Source organism: Gossypium hirsutum, chromosome A06 (genome assembly GCF_007990345.1).
Source record: "Gossypium hirsutum isolate 1008001.06 chromosome A06, Gossypium_hirsutum_v2.1, whole genome shotgun sequence".
Lineage (NCBI taxonomy): Eukaryota > Viridiplantae > Streptophyta > Magnoliopsida > Malvales > Malvaceae > Gossypium > Gossypium hirsutum.
Window position 1 is genome coordinate 45574951 of NC_053429.1, and position 18615 is coordinate 45593565.

Sequence of the window (18615 nt, forward strand, 5' to 3'; positions counted from 1 at the left end):
AATTCCATCCATGTCCAATTTTTGTCCATAACTTAGAAATTGGTCAAATTGCTATTTAAGACCTCCTAATTAATATTTCAAATCAATTTCATACTAGAAACTTCTAGAATGCAAGTTTTGCAACTTATTCAATTTAGTCCCTAACTTCGAATTAAGCACTTTATGCATAGAATTTCTTCACGAAATTTTCACACAATCATGCAATCATATCATGGACCTAAAAATAATCATAAAATAATTATTTATATCTCAGATTTTGTGGTCCCGAAACCTCTGTTCCAACTAGACCCAATTTTGGGCTATTACAGGTTTCTTTTAGTAGTTTATAACACCTTTTTACTTAAAATTAATATTAATCTCGAGCATTTTATTATTAATCGAGTGTATTTTGTTCATATTTCAATAATGGGAATAATTTAAGGAAGAATGTAATTTTATGTTATTTTTATTAAATTATTGCATAATTTAATTATTTTTCTACATATTAGTTTTTTACTTTATTTAATGTAGTTGGACCAAGGAAATTAAGCATGATTTATTTTTTTTAAAAAAAGGTTACATGGACATGCCAAAAATCACTCAACATGGATGAAAAACACATGTAAATGGGTCATGAAGAAGTTGCTTTTGATCCAATTGAACATGGATCAATTGATGGACAAGTTTGGTAAACAACTAGGTTACCAAATCGTCCAACAAGAGAGAAATAAGTCCAATTTGGCATGGCAGTTTTGAGCAGCCCCAAAACCAGTTTTCGGGAAATTTATTAGAGGTCCCTACAGTTGCAAATGAATCAGAAATCAACCCACAAGATTTGGCTTTGAAAACATCCAACCCTTGCTTAATTTCCTTTCCACAATATGTGGCTGGCCAAGCAAATAAGTAAATAGGGTGATTTTTCACACTAATTTTAGTAAACTCATCCACCAACCTTCACTATAAATACCCACCTCCATTCCCTATTTGAAAGCATCCCTACATCCCTTATTCATTAATCTCATTCCCTCTCTTCATCTCCACGCATAGCATCCCATATTCCTTTTCTTTTTTAGCCAATAAAACCTTGAGAAGATTGTCTTTTGGCTGGCCACCTTGAGAAGCCACTAGCAAAGGAGCAACACGAGGATTGGAGGAAACTTCTTCAATTGTAGGTCGCAAGTTTGCTGATTCAAACAAAGTTTATTTTTCCTTACTTTGTTAGTTTAATTAAATCATGTTTGTAATGTGCTTTGTTTTCTTGTCATCAACAATGGTAGCTTAAATCTGTTTAGCTGGGATGATTGCACCAATTCAATGAAGTTTGTTTAAATCATGTTTATAGTGTTTCTGCCTCAGTCGTTCATGTTTTCAATTAAACTTAAGCATGTATTTCATTCATACGAGATTGAATGCATTAGAATTAGTTGAGCGATCCAAACCAGACGACGGCTAATAGACACAATAATTGAAAATTGCTTGCTTAATTTATATCCGACCTAGAATAAATTAAAGGTTCATAATAACTTTACCGAGCTATATTGCCATGCATGGCTTTTAAGTTTATGTGATTAAGTTGTTTCAAACCAACCCAGTCCCTGTTACTTCACATGAATACTAAGAAACCATTAGTTTAATATAATTAGTAAAATGCATGTCTTACTAAGTAAAAGATTCCAAAAGGACTTAATTTGGTTTCAAGCCCATGAAAGATTTCTGAACATTGTTAAACATGAGAAAAATAAATCAGAATTGAAAAATGTAATTATTCTAGCCTATTCATGTTATTGATTGTTGAAGTTTGTGTTTTTGCTGCTAAACTCATCTCATACATTTCATTTCATACTTTGCATTTAGATTAATTTGCATTAGGGATCATCTTACATTTAGTAATTTATTTTTACATCAATCACTCAAAAATTGTAGTGTTTTTCTCACCAAATTGTTTACTTTAATTTTACAATTAATTGATTAACATACACAATCCCTATGGAGATGATAACTCTTTTACTTATTACTTGATAACTACTATGTACACTTGCACAAGCCATTCGTTACAAGTTTTTTGGCGCCATTGCCGGGGACTGTTGCCTTAATCATTTTTGTGAAATTTTTCTTTTTGATTTGGTTTTTATTTTATTTTATTTCTAACTTTACTAATTAATTCTTTATTCTTTAATTTTTTTGATTTATTTTCATATGTTTATGAGCATATATTGAATCATCGAAAAATTACTTGTAGACGTTGAAATCGAGTGGATATTTAGACAAAAAAGATGTGAAAGATTAGCCTAAAGAAAAGTCTAAATGGACCTTCAAAATTAAAATGATGTTCAAGGGAATGAAGCTGCAAATGCTCGAAATCCAATCCTTATTCCTAATGATAGGGATTGAGCGATAAGATAGTTTGTTGTGCCACTTTTTAATGAGTTAAATTGAGGAATTAAGAGACTGAAAATTGAGGCACCGTAATTTGAATTGAAGCCAGTAATGTTTCAAATGCTTCAAACCATGGGCCAATTTAGTGGAATGCCCATAGAAGATCCACACCTTCATCTTCAATTGTTCATGGAGGTGAGCCATTCCTTTAAGATAGCCGGTGTAACTGAAGATGCATTGAGATTGAAGTTAATTCTGTTGGAATGCCGGTGCCTCCAAGGTGCAACAGAAAAATAAAATAATTAAAACATTTCGGTGATCCAAATCATGGATCCATGTGTAAGGAACGTATCAGGGTGATAAAAAGTTTCGAAATTACCGAAACTTCAATCTGAGTAGACAGCGACGCCTAGGCAACGGGAATCCTGAACCACTATCGAACCAAGCCGCAACCTTTCCGATGTCGGCCTCTACATAGTCCACCCAGTGGACAATGAACGGTAGAAAAATCTCAGAACCTATTTCAGTGATTTTTATGCTTGACGGCTGCTCGACTCTTTAGCATAGTTTCGGGCTTATTTATATATTATCTCTTTAGGGTTTTTACCCTTGCCATATATAACACCCTTTTAATTGATATATCTTTTTAATGAATATTAATTCATTAAAATTAATCTGAACATAATAGTCATCATTAAAATAAATATAATAATGTTTAACCGAAAATTATAATTACATTAATTATAATAAAGATTTCGGTAAACTATATTTATTTAAAATTATATACGAACCAAATTCATATACTAATGAAATTATGTTCTGATTATGTGTACAACATCCTTGTACGTATAGTATGTTCAACAATTTGATTGCCCAATTAAATAAATTCTATAATTAATTTAATTCATCTGACAATCAGAATACAATACCAATTATGTTTTACTCCGTTCATTTCAACCATAGGGTGTGACCCTATAGGTTCTTGTAACGTTTGCAGTAATATTAGAATGATTCTAATGTTACAAACAATGAGTGGCATCTAGCAATGCATCATTGCTACCTAAGTTACGAGAAGTCATGATTCGACATAACCTTTGTGATTAACCTTTCATGCATTAATCCTTAAGCCCTATATCTTTGGAATGGACACAAGTCATGGAATAGTCACACTTGCATAGTCCATCCCATGTTTCTTGATACCTTAAGTGAACTATGATACACAAATAAGTATGATCTCATATCAACTTATTTGAGCATGGCCATGCATTTCTAGTCTCACTCAATCAAGTGGCCTAAGATATTACTCCCATTATGTAGGAGAGACTTATCCTATATTGATCAACCATATCCCTCTACATAGATTGTGGTATATCCAACATTAGTCTTTATAGAACAACCAGTTATGATGTTCATTTGACTATATCAAAATATACAACTCACGATGTTGGGATAATAATGATCTCAAGTATGAGGATCATATACATATTAATCACTATGAGTAATGTTGTGACAATTACATAATAATCCAAGAAACATACTCATAGTAGGTCAGTCCAATATGTTGTTCTCTAACACACATATTCATGCATTGATTTTGGCACTCCATATCAATGGCAACTCTTTATCATCAATCAACTACATGTTAGTTTTAATGCATTATTGTTGTCCTAGCCAACAATAATACTTGACTAAGGATCTTTTAAGAATAATCATATTATTCTCAGGACATTATTATAAAATAGTTTATTTATGTACATAGAAAAGAAACTGAAATAATAATGGCAACACCTTATATCAATAAACATGATAAATCAAGTATGTTATTACAACCATCTCGCGATTGATCTTTGGGCATACTCTTACAATTTCCATACCCGTTGTGAGATCGAGCACGAGCATTGCTTAATTTGTTACCCCCATATTTAATTTCAACATGGCAAGAATTAGCTGAACGCATTCTGGTAAAGTATTTCCCACCTAGTAAAAATGCTAAGTTGCGGAATGAGATTACCACTTTTCAACAACTGGATGACGAGTCCTAATACGAGGCGTAGGAAAGATTCAAATAGTTACTTCGAAGATGCCCTCACCACGGGATTCCACATTGCATCCAATTGGAGACATTTTATAATGGTCTTGTTAGCTCTAGTTTTTCAAGTATTTTAATATAACAAAAAGAATATAAAAAATCACTACTTTAATTTGAAAAAATTATTTATAAGTCCTGAAAATTATTTTCAAAGTGTTGGACAAAATAAACTTTTAAAAAGCCTTGAATTAAATTGACTTTTAATAAGTTTTTTGAAGTCTGAAGGACTTCTATCGATACTTAGGTAAACAAGGATCGGTAGAAGTCAAGAACAAAATGACCTTGAAAAGGCTACAGAATTCTAGCAGTATAACTAGAAGTTTTCCCAATATAACTCAGACTTCTATCGGTAGAATGCACTCTAGTAAGCAAGGTAGTTTTGGCATGGGACTTCTATCAATACTTGGGTTAGATTTACCGATATCCTTAGAATTCTACTGCTACCTTGAGGTTTTCTATCGCAACAAGTCAAAACAGTAGCTAAGGTTCAGCCTCTCCCACATTTCTATCGAAATTTTGATGGCTTCGACTGGTATGAGTTGAAACCACCAGAGTTCTACTGATACCTTGAGGACTTTTACCGAAACAAGTCAAGACAGTAGCCAAAGTTCAGCATCTCCTGCACTTCTACCGATACTCTGATTGGTTCTACCGATACCAAATGAAACCCTCAAAGTTCTATCGATAGAACAAGTCCAATGATCATATTTTGGAAAGGCTTCACCTGATACAAGATTCCTTCTACCGGTACAACAAAGCTACAAACTGCATTTAATGTTGGTTTTTTATGGTTGCAATAAATCTAATTTGTTTCTAACAGATACAAATGTCCCAAGATTATTAGAGGACTTAAATACAAGGTCAAGGCTCCCCATTGAAGTCTAGAAAAGACAAGAAACAAGTACCTAACTTTCAAAAACTCAATTTTTCAATCTTTCTTAATCTTTTACTAAATATTTCTTGTACATACTTGTGGGTTAAGTTTTCTATCATTGTTTCAAGTGTTGTAACTTTGTGTGATAGTGCTTAATTGTTGATTATCTACCTTTTAAAGGTATCATCTTATTCATCATTATTTTTCTCTCATTTATGAGGTGTTACTTAAGGTTTTGGGTAGAAAACCTTAAGGGGAAGTGGTTCTATCTTACCTTTGAAAAGATAGGGATTTGTAAGGTTAAACCTTGTCCTTAAAGGTTCAAATCTAGTGGATTTGAGAAATCTTTAGTTAAGGAAAAGTAAGTAGTGGATGTAGGAAATTGAGGCCGAACTATTATAAATACTTGAGTCGTTTTATTTTTTTCTTTCCCAAAAACATTTTAATAGAATAAGTCACCCCCTCTTAATGTATTTTGATTTCAACAATTGGCATCAGAGTTAGAACTCTAGAGACGGTTTTACTACCAAGAGAGAAGATTCTCAAGATATCCAAGATGAAAGCCACAAGTCAAGAAATTTGCTTCATGGCATTGGAGCAAAATTCCACCATATTGAGAGAAGGGCATTCCACCATGAGGCCTCTTTTATTTAATGGTACCAACTACTTATATAGTAGAAAAAGAATGAAGCTATTCATCCAAGCTAACGATTATGAAGTTTGGAAGATAATTACAAATGGTCCATCTATTCCAATAAAGAGGGTCGAATATGTTATTGTCCTAAAGGAAAAGATTGAATGATATGATAATGATATCAAGAAAGTGAAATTAAATGCAAAAGCTATGCATACTCTATTTTGTGCTCTTGGTCCAAATGAATATAATAGAGTCTCCTTGTGTGACAATGCAAAAAAAAAATGGGACAAGCTTGAAGTCACCCATGAAGAGACAAGAGAGTTAAAGAGTCCAAGATAAGCCTTCTCACCCTTGATTATGATTTGTTTAAGGCAAAACCGAAAGAAGGAATCAAGGAGATGTCTAATCGCTTCACCTATATCATCAATGGTCTCAAAGCCTTTGGGAAGATCTGTCCCAACAAGGAGATGGTGAAAAAGATATTGAATAGTCCCCCAAAGTCTTGGGAACCTAAAGTGACGGTAATAGAAGAGTCAAAAGATCTCAACTTACTCTCACTTGATGAGTTCATGGGTTCCTTATTAACATATGAAATGAAGGTTAACCATAATGCACAAAAAATCAAAGAAGCTCCAAAGATAGTTGGAGTTGCCTTCTAATCAACAACTTGTGGGAAGGATGAAAGCTCTAGTAATGATGATGATGATGAGGAGGATATGGATATGTTTTCAAAGAAATTCAAAATATTCATGAAGTTCAACAAAGCCAAAAGATTCCCAAGAAGAGACATCATTAATGATGAACTAAGCAAAAAGGATAAGGACTCAATCATTTGCTAGGAGTGCAAAAATCTGAGTCACATTAAATTTGATTGTCCATAATTAAAGAAGAAAGGTGCATTAAAACAAAAGAAGAAAGCCATGATGGCAACTTCAAGCGATAGCGATTCATCCGGTAGTTATGAGGATAGTGAAGTTGCCAACCTATGTCCTATGGCTATTGAAGAACCAAAGGTAATCCTAAATTCTAGTGAATTAAATGAATATACATTTGAAGAATTACAAGATGCCTTTGATGAATTAACTATAGATTTTGAGACTATGAACTCCAAATATAATAAAATGATTTCAAAATTAAAGGAGCAAAATAAGTCTCTAATCATAGCTAAAGAGGAGATAGAAAAGAAATTTAATGATATGCAAGCTTAAATTGATTATTTGATTTTAAAGAATTAGAACTTGAATAATTCATTTTCTATGTTTTATATGGGGTAACAAAAACTAAATGATATGCTTGAATCTCAAAGAGCCTTCTTTGAGAAGAGCGACTTAGGTTTTGTAAATTTACAAAGAGAAAAAAAATTAAAAATTTCTTTGAAAAACCGAGCTATATTTATGATGCCTCACTCTCATGCACATATTATCACAAAAAAAGGCATGATAGACAAATATGTTCTTTAAGGAAGCTCACATCTAAGAGCAAACCCAATAAGAGTGTGTGGATTCCAAAAGAATTAAGCACATCTCAAAATTAGGATGCTTTAAAGAAGTAGATTCCTAAGGGGACAAAAATAGTTAAGACTAATGTTAATGGACCAAGAAAGCTTGGGTACCAAAATCCAAAATTTAACTTTGTGTTTGTAGGAGGAAGAGCATTGCTTCTAGGCAAGCAACTCTAAGAAGAACTCATGGTACCTTGGTAGTGGATGCTTTGGACACATCTGTGAAAAAAGCCATTTTATAGAACTAAAGCCAAATAATGAAGGGGAAGTCACATTTGGTGATAACTTCAAAGGGCTTATTGAAGGTATTGGTTTTATAGGTATAAATTCTTCCACTTTCATTAAAAATGTGCTTTATGTCAATGGTCTTAAGCATAACCTCCTCAACATTAGTCAACTGTGTGACAATGGGTTCAAAGTAATATTAGAGTTTAATGGGTACAAAGTTGTAGATATTGTAAATAATAGGATTCTTTTGTAGGACATAGGTAGGTAATATTTTTATGGTGCATCTTGATGACATATCTTCCTATAATATTTTCTTTATGGCTCATAATGAAAATGTATTTTGGCTATGGCATAGAAGATAGGACATGTAAGCATGAGTGTTATTTCAAAGCTTATTAAAAATGAACTTGTTGTTTGCATGCCCAACTTTCCTATTAACTTTGATAAAGTATGTGATGTACGTTCATTTTTAAATCAAAAAATATATTTTCTACATCTAGAGTAGTACAATTCATTCATATTGACCTTTTTGGACCCACTGGAACTATGAGTTTAGGAGGCAAACAATATGGATTTGTTTTTGTTGATGACTATACTAGATATACACGGGTTTTCTTTTCAAAAGATGAAACTTTAGAAAAATTTATTACTTTTTGTAAAATGATTCAAAACCAAGTGGGATATTCAATTTCAAGTGTAAAAAGTGATCATGGAAAAGAATTTGAAAGCCTTGCCTTTGATAATTTTTGTAATGAACATGGTATTAGGCACAATTTTTGGCACCTAGAACCCCTCAACAAAATGGAGATGTTGAGAGGAAAAATAGGACCCCAAAAGAAATGGCTAGAACCATATTATGGGAAAATAATTTGCCAAGATATTTTTGGGCAGAAGCCATAAACACTTCTTACTATATTATATATAGAGCTATGGTCAGACCTATTGAAGAAAACTCCTTATGAACTTTTTAAAGGAAGAAAGTCTAACATAAGCCACTTTCATCCTTTTGGTTGCAAATTTTTTGCTCTGAATAATGGAAAAGAAATTTAGGAAAATTTGATGCCAAAAGTGATGATGAAATATTTCTTGGTTATTCCACAAATTCTAAAGCTTATAGAATTTTTAACAAGAGAACCCTTGTTGTAGAAGAATCTACATATGTTATTTTTGATGAATCTAACTCTCATTCTCGAAAGGAATCTATTGATTTTGATGACGTAGAAATTTATCAAGTTGAACAAAATCAAGCATCACATGAAGATCAAGGCGTAAGTAGTTGGTTCAAGAAGTCAAAATTGATGAACTCCAAGAACCAACTCACGTTGAAAGAGAATCTAGCCACCTAAGAGAGCTTTCATATGTTAAGAATGGACACATCATTGGTGATCCATCTAAAGGGGTAATTACTAGATCTTCAATTAGAAATACTTGTATTTATGTTGCTTTCATTTCTATATAGAACCTAAAAACAGTGATGATGCTTTAAATGATGAATTTTGGATAATGGTAATGTAACACCCCGTACCCGAGACCGTTGCCGGAGTCAGACACGAGGGGTTCGCAGACTTAACTCAATTATTTGTACAGTCCATTTTAAATTTTCAGACGAGCTGGCTAACTGCGTCACTGTCACCTTAAAAATCATATCTCGAGTTCCAAAACTCGAAAACCAGTTTTGTAAATTTTTTCTGAAACTAGACTCATATATCCATCTACAAATTTATTTCTAGAATTTTTGGTCAAGCCAATTAGTACAGTTTATTAGTTAAAGTCTCCCCTGTTTCAGGGTTCGACTACACTGACCTTCATGCATTACGACTTGGATATCTCCCTGTACAGAGCTTCAATACTGATGCCGTTTGTTTCTATAGAAACTAGACTCAAAAAGGAATCTATACATATATGGAATTACTTCTAAATATCTCTGGTTAATTTATAATGAATTTCCAAAGTCGGAACAGGGAATCCAGAAACCGTTCTGGCCCTGTTTCACAAAAACCTAAATATCTCTTAACATACTACTCATATATCATTTTGTTTCTTCCATGTGAAAATAGATTAATCAAGGTTTGATTACATAATTTATTCACTATTTAATTCCATTCCTACTATTTTTAGTGATTTTTCAAATCTACATCACTGCTGCTGTCAGCATCTGCCTTTAAGGTAGACTTTACCTATTTCATAGTTTCCATGATTCAACTAGCCCTTTAGCATATATAGCCCAAAATATAATCATGATGAACCATTCCAATGGCTAATCGTTGCCAAACATTTCCATGCCTCTTAATGAACATATACATTCAAGATGATTATAACATTATGCTCAAAATATATATAAGCCATTTTCGCATGGCTATCCAAATATATACAACACCAAAGTACTTGACTAATAACAAAAAGGGGTGTCCTATACATGCCATTTCAAAGTTCAACCAAAAGTGTACCAAAAGGGGCTTTGATAGTGTGGGTGACTTCGACTTCAAAAATCCCGAGTCCGATAGCTGAAGAACCAAAATCTATAAAACAGAGATTTACAGAAGCGGAGTAAGCATTTAATGCTTAGTAAGTTTTGAGCCATAAAATTTGACACAACTAAAATGTAGCATTCATATGGCTAAATGGATAATTTGACATGAACAAATTCTCAATATCATACTTACTTCACATTACCAATCCTTATATTCATACACAAAAGATCAACATAGCCAAAGGCCGGTAGCTCATTTATCAACTGAGCGAATACTTATTTGTAAGGGATCAACTAATTCAAAGCACATACAAAACATACCTCATCGCTGGGATTTTACGAGCGTATTAATTGAAATTATTACAGCAGATCGCTCATTCCCAAATCATGTACCTTCGGAATTTAACCGGATTTAACTACTCGCTCAAATGCCTTCGGGACATAGCCCGGTTAGAGTAACTCGCACAATTGCCTTCGGGACTTAGCCCAAATTTAGTAACTCGCACAAATGCCTTCGGGACTTAGCCCGGTTATCATCCAAATATTCATACACATATCAATAAATCATGACACATCTATATTTCATTTTAATAATTGGAGTTCAAACACACGTTACGTATTAAGCAATCCCATTTTCGGCTCACTAGCCACATACAAACAGCATGGTTTAGTTTGCTTTATGACACGATCTCTATGCACATGCGGCTACCCGTCACACGTATAGACAAATTAACTCAACATAAAATTCAAGTAGAATCATCATATCACCGTATATTTGTTACGCTCATACGTCATGACTTAATCAAATCGTAAACTAAGTCTCGTTACTCGAAAACTTACCTCGGATGTTGTCGAACGATTTCGATGGCTATTCGACCACTTTTTCCTTCCCTTTATCGGATTTAGATCCCCTTTGCTCTTGAGCTTAATTTAAACAAATAAATTCATTTAATTATTTTTCACTTGGGCAATTCCATTCAATACATGTATGTCATACAATTTAAGTACAATGACCTTGCTCAATACTATTCAAACATCATGCATTACCGAATTTCATCAACACCATCTAACTTCATATAGAAACACATATCATCCTAGGTCGGTACACAAGTCAAATGCATTATTTAAATTGTCAAAGTCCACAATTTAGTCATATTTCTCTATCATAGTTTCTTCACTTGAACCGAATTAGCAAGCCCATATAGTCCTTGGCCAAATGCTATTTAACCCAAGTCATCAAGAATTTCATTATTTAACACCTTAGATATCCATAGCTAAATAGGTGATTTGTACATACATATATATACATAAGTGCATAGATACTATGTTACTAACAATTATTTCCTTGCTTAGCAGCCGAACCAATATACACATTACTTCATATCTACCCGTCACGTTTTCTCTACTTAAACCGAATAAACTTGCACATATGGTCCTTGGCCGAACCTCACTAAAAACAAGTCAACCAAAATCTTAGTATTTATCTTGTGTATAACCTTATTTACCTTCCAAAAATCACAAAAACATCAAACTCTTAATGTTTATGTACAAGGCCGAATCTTAACATGATCCAACCTCCAACTCATTCCTTTCAATAACCAAAACCGAATGCTCAAGCCATCACCGAGATTTCAAAATTTTGCCATGGTTTGTGTAAGAAATTAGCTAATTAACTAGAAACAAGTTTAAAATTTAAGAATTTAACACAACATACTAACCTCCCCTTAAGCTCAAGGTGACCGAAACCTCTCTTCTTCCTCCTTTCAAACCGACCAAGAAGAACCAAAGGATGAAGCCTTTCTTTTTTTTTCTAGTTTCGGCAAAATGGGGGAACAACCACACACTTTTCTTTTTTTTTTTTGTTTCTCCTCCTACTAACACTAATATTTTATTGCCCATGTTTTTTAATTTATTATTCCTAACATAATGCATTAACCCAACATGTTTATGACATGTTTTAGCCATAACATTTTGTCCTCCCATGCTCATGGCCGGCCACTACTAATTAGGGGGGAAATTTGACATGCAAGTCCCCCTTTTTGATTACATGCACTAATAGCTCTTTATAGATTACCCTATCACAATTCAAAAGTATCACGCATAAGTCCTATTAACTAAATTCACATGCAATTAACGAAATCGAAGCTTAAAACTTTCACACATTCATATTCACATATTTTAGACAATAAATATCATATTTAAACAATTTGGTGACTCGGTTTAGCGGTCTCGAAACCGCTTTCCGACTAGGGTTACTTTAGGGCTGTCACAATTCTCCCCCACTTAAGAAATTTTCGTCCCCGAAAATCTTACCGGTAAATAGGTTTGGGTATCGTTCTTTCATAGAGTTCTCAGTTTCCCAAGTAGCTTCTTCGATTCCGTGTTTGGGCCATAACACTTTTACTAATGGAACCCTTTTGTTTCGCAAGTCTTTCACTTCACGAGCTAGGATACGAATTGGTTCTTCTTCATAACTCATTTCGGGTTGAATTTCAACCTCTGATGGATTAATTACGTGTGGTGGATCAGATCTATAATGTCGAAGCATCGAAACATGAAAGACGTCGTGAATCCTTTCAAGTTCAGGGGGCAAAATCAATCTATACGCAACTGGACCAATTCGTTCGGATACTTCATATGGCCCTATGAACCTCAGACTCAGTTTGCCTTTACGGCCAAATCTGAGTAATTTTTTCCGAGGTGAGACCTTAAGAAACACTTTGTCTCCCACCTGATACTCAATATCTCTTCGTTTTAAATCCGCATACGACTTCTGACGATCTGATGCTGCCTTCAGACTTTCACGAATTATTTTTACTTTCTGTTCAGCATCTTTAATCAAATCCACTCCAAAAATTTTACTTTCACCGAGCTCGGTCCAAAACAATGGCGTACGGCATTTACGCCCGTACAAAGCCTCGTAGGGTGCCATCTTAATACTTGATTGAAAACTATTGTTGTAAGTGAATTCAATCAAAGGTAAGTACCGTTCCCATGAACCACTAAACTCAAGGATGCAACATCTCAGCATATCCTCGAGTATCTGAATTATCCGCTCGGATTGACCATCGGTTTGGGGATGGAAAGCGGTGCTAAAATGAAACTTGATACCCAAAGCTTCTTGCAATTTCTTCCAAAATTGCGAGGTGAATCTCGGATCTCTATCCGACACGATAGAAATAAGTACCCCGTGTAATCTCACAATCTGAGAAACATACAATTCAGCTAGTTTACCCAATGAAAAATCCGTGCGTACGAGGATAAAGTGAGCTGACTTAGTCAGTCTATCAACAACAACCCAAATCGCATCTTTCTTACTTGTCGACAATGGCAACCCAGACACAAAATCCATCGTGACTCGATCCCATTTCCATTCAGGTATCCTGATCGGCTGAAGTAAACCCGTAGGCACTTGATGTTCCGCCTTTACTTGCTGACATATTAAACACTTTGAAACAAAATCAGAAATGTCTCGTTTCATACCATGCCACCAAAACTGACGTCTCAGATCGTTGTACATTTTCGTACTCCCCGGGTGAATTGACATTCGGCTACAATGAGCTTCATTTAGAATCATCGAAATGAGTTCTGAATTTCTTGGAACACACAAACGACTTCAGAACCTCAAACAATCGTCGTCATCAATTTGAAACTCTGATTCCATATTCGGAACACATTCAGCCCGTTTGGCAACCAATTCATCATCGACTTTCTGAGCTTCACGAATTTGATGAATCAACAATGGTTTGGCCTTTAATTTCGCCACTATCACATTGTCGGATAGAACAGACAAGTGTACATTCATCGCTCCTAAGGCAAATAGTGATTTACGACTTAAGGCATCCGCAACCACATTAGCCTTTCCAGGGTGATAGTCAATGACAAGCTCATAATCTTTCAACAACTCGAGCCAACGTCTTTGTCGTAGATTTAAGTCTCTTTGAGTCATCAAATATTTGAGACTTTTGTGATTCGAAAATACATGGCAGCTAGTTCGAGATCATGGGTCGGATAAATTTTCTCATGTGGCTTTAATTGTCTCGACGCATAGGCCACAACTCGACCTTCTTGCATCAATACGCAACCCAACCCAAGTAGGGAGGCATCACTATAAATGACAAACTCTTTGCCTGATTCGGGTTGCACCAGAATTGGAGCTTCGGTCAAATAAGTTTTCAGTTTATCAAAACTTTTCTGAGATTTTTTCGTCCATTCGAACTTAACATCTTTTTGAAGTAGCTTCGTCATTGGTGTGGCTATCATCGAGAAACCTTTTACAAACCGTCGGTAGTAACCGGCAAGTCCCAAAAAGCTCCGAACCTCAGTAATATTTCTCGGAGGCTTCCAGTTAAGTATGGCTGAAATTTTGCTCGGATCAACTCAAATACCCGATGCGGATACCACATGACCCAAGAAGCTAACCTCTCTTAACCAGAACTCACACTTACTGAACTTAGCATATAACTGCTTATCCCGTAAAATTTGCAACACTAATCTCAGGTGCTCAGCATGTTCGGTCTCATCTCTTGAATAGACCAAAATGTCATCAATGAACACAACTACGAACCGGTCCAAATACTGTTTGAAGATCTGATTCATCAAATCCATAAATACCGCAGGGGCATTAGTGAGCCCAAACGGCATCACTAAGAACTCGTAGTGGCCGTATCTCGTTCTGAAAGCAGTTTTGGGTATATCCGAATCTCGAATTCGCAACTGGTAATAACCCGATCTCAAATCTATCTTTTAAAACACTGAGGCTCCCTTTAGTTGATCAAACAAATCATCAATACGCGGTAACGGATATTTATTCTTTATCATCGCTTTATTCAGCTGACGATAGTCGATGCACAACCTCATGGTTCCGTCCTTCTTTTTCACAAACAATACTGGTGCACCCCAAGGTGAGAAACTTGGTCGAGCGAAACCTCTATCCGTCAATTCTTGCAACTGAGCTTTCAACTCTTTTAACTCGGTTGGTGCCATACGATACGGAGCTATCAAAATCGGTGTAGTTCCAGGTACAAGCTCAATACCAAACTCTACCTCCCGAACAGGTGGTAAACCCGGTAATTTCTCGGGAAAAACATCCGGGTATTCACAAACCACCGGCACAGATTTGGGTTTCTTTTCTAACTCTTTGTCATCAAGTACATACGCGAGGTATGCTTCGCACCCCTTTCTTACATATTTCTGGGCCAACATTGATGATATTACAGCTGGCAACCCCTTTAAGTCCGTAGACTCAACTCGGATTATCTCGTTATTTGCGCACCTCAAATCAATAATCTTGCTTTTGCAATTCACAACCGCATCATGCACGGTCAACTAATCTAAACCGAGGATAACATCAAATTCATCAAATGACAAAAGCATCAAGTCCGCCGGAAAACAGGAACCTCGAATTACTAGGGGACATTTCTTACACACTTTGTCGACAAGCACGTAACGACCCAAGGGATTTGACACCCGAATTACGAACTCAGTAGACTCAATAGGTAAAGTCTTACTGGATGCTAAGGTTTCACATATATAAGAATGAATAGAACCGGGGTCAATCAAAGCAATCACATTAGAATCAAAGAGAGTAAAAGTACCGGTAATAACGTCTGGCGAGGAAGCATCCTCGCGTGTGCGTATAGCATAAGCTCTAGCGGGAGCACGAGCCTCAGATCTGGTCGTTGCATCTCTAAATCCTCTCTGACCACCACTAGCATTGCCCGTATTTCTAGATGGTCTACCTCGAGCAGTGGTAGCACCCGGTTTCCCACTCTGATTTACATTCTGTTCAGACAACCTCGGGCAATCTTTAATAAAGTGGTCAACTGACCCGCACCTGTAACAGGAGCGGTCATGGAATCTACAACTCCCCGAATGCCATTTACCACAATATTGGCACTCCGCTCTGTCTCGACGATCAGTTCCAACACTGGCGACCGAAGTGACTCGTGCACTCACAAGGGGTCGATCGTGATCTCGTCTAGAAAAGCCCGAAGTGTTTCTAGATAGGCCTAAATCATCTCTAAATTTCTTCGATGACTGTTGAAAGGGCCTCCCCGAAGACCTCTTACGAAACTCCTTTGCTCCCATATCAGCTTTTCTTTTCTCCATACTGAGCTCCTCAGCTTTGCAAGCTCGCTCGACGAGTACCACAAATTCTCGGATTTCTAAAATGCCAACACACAGCTTTATATCATCATTCAGTCCATCCTCGAAACGTTTACACATCACGACCTCTGAAGAAATGCATTCTCGTGCGTATCGACTAAGCCTCACAAATTTTCGTTCATAGTTGGTAACCGACATGGAACCTTGTTTGAGTTCAAGAAATTCCTTTCGTTTTTGGTCAATGAATCTCTGACTGATATACTTCTTTCGAAACTCGGTTTGGAAGAACTCCCAAGTTACTTGCTCTCTGGGCACAACAGAAGTCAACGTATTCCACCAATAGTAGGCAGAATCACGTAGCAAGGAGATAGTACACTTTAGGCACTCATCGGGTGTGCAAGATAGCTCATCGAGTACCCGAATAGTGTTGTCTAACCAAAATTCAGCTTGCTCAGCATCATCGCTATCCGTAGCCTTAAATTCAGTAGCCCCGTGTTTTCGGATTCTGTCAACTGGGGGCTTATTTGACCTTATTTGGTCAGTTGCCGGAGGTATTGTAGGTGCGGGGGTGGCATTAGTCAGGAATGGAGGTTGTGGAACAGTCGTATTAGTTCGAATGTATTGGTTGAACCAATCATTCATCACGCTATAAAAATCTTGCCTAGCCTCATCATTCGGATTGCTAGCAATAGGTTGAGAGTCCACCGGCGCTGTCCCTTGTGCGGGAGCAGGCGCTACACTCTCAAGATCATCAGCTACTGCTCGGTCGGGATCGGGATCCATTATTATAAATAAACACATTTGCAAATGTCAGAAATCACCACACTATCAAATAATCACAAAATGGCATGTATAGCTAGACCCACATGTATTACGGTAGTCCTAGAATCAACTAAACCGTAGCTCTGATACCAATTTAATTGTAACACCCCGTACCCGAGACCGTTGCCGGAGTCAGACACGAGAGGTTCGCAGACTTAACTCACTTATTTGTACAGTCCATTTTAAATTTCCAGACGAGCTGGCTAACTGCATCACTGTCACCTTAAAAATCATATCTCGAGTTCCAAAACTCGAAAACCAGTTATGTAAATTTTCCTGAAACTAGACTCATATATCCATCTACAAATTTATTTCTAGAATTTTTGGTCAAGCCAATTAGTACATTTTATTAGTTAAAGTCTCCCCTATTTCAGGGTTCGACTACACTGACCTTCATGCATTACGACTTGGATATCTCCCTGTACAGAGCTTCAATACTAATGCCGTTTGTTTCTATAGAAACTAGACTCAAAAAGGAATCTATAAATATATGGAATGACTTCTAAATGTCTCTGGTTAATTTCTAATGAATTTCCAAAGTTAGAACAGGAAATCCAGAAACCGTTCTGGCCCTGTTTCCCGAAAACCTAAATATCTCTTAACATACTACTCATATGATTGTTTCGTTTCTTCCATGTGAAAGTAGATTCATCAAGGTTTGATTACATAATTTATTCACTATTTAATTCCATTCCTACTATTTTTAGTGATTTTTCAAATCTGCATCACTGCTGCTATCAGCATCTGCCTTTAAGGTAGACTTTACCTATTTCATAGTTTCCATGTTTCAACTAGCTCTTTAGCATATATAGCCCAAAATATAATCATGATGAACCATTCTAATGGCTAATCATTGCCAAACATTTCCATGCCTCTTAATGAACATATACATTCAAGATGATTATAACATTATGCTCAAAATATATATAAGCCATTTTCGCATGGCTATCCAAATATATACAACACCAAAGTACTTGACTAATAACAAAAAGGGTGTCCTATACATGCCATTTCAAAGTTCAACCAAAAGTGTACCAAAAGGGGCTTTGATAGTGTGGCCAACTTCGACTTCAAAAATCCCGAGTCCGATAGCTGAAGAACCAAAATCTATAAAACAGAGATTTACAGAAGCGGAGTAAGCATTTAATGCTTAGTAAGTTTTGAGCCATAAAATTTGACACAACTAAAATGTAGCATTCATATGGCTAAATGGATAATTTGACATGCACAAATTCTCAATATCATACTTACTTCACATTACCAACCCTTATATTCATACACAAAAGATCAACATAGCCAAAGGCCGGTAGCTCATTTATCAACTGAGCGAATACTTATTTGTAAGGGATCAACTAATTCAAAGCACATACGAAACATACCTCATCGCTGGGATTTTACAAGCGTATTAATTGAAATTATTACAGCAGATCGCTCATTCCCAAATCATGTAACTTCGAAATTTAACCGGATTTAACTACTCGCTCAAATGCCTTCGGGACATAGCCCGGATTTAGTAAATCGCACAAATGCC

General features: G+C 35.9%; 1 non-coding gene across 1 annotated transcript; it reads right to left on the bottom strand.

Moving 5' to 3' along the window:
• Positions 1–4347: 4347 nt before the first annotated feature.
• On the bottom strand, positions 4348–4453 carry LOC121231720 (small nucleolar RNA R71). Its single transcript, XR_005929775.1, has one exon. It is a non-coding gene; the product is annotated as a small nucleolar RNA R71 (small nucleolar RNA).
• Positions 4454–18615: the final 14162 nt, after the last annotated feature.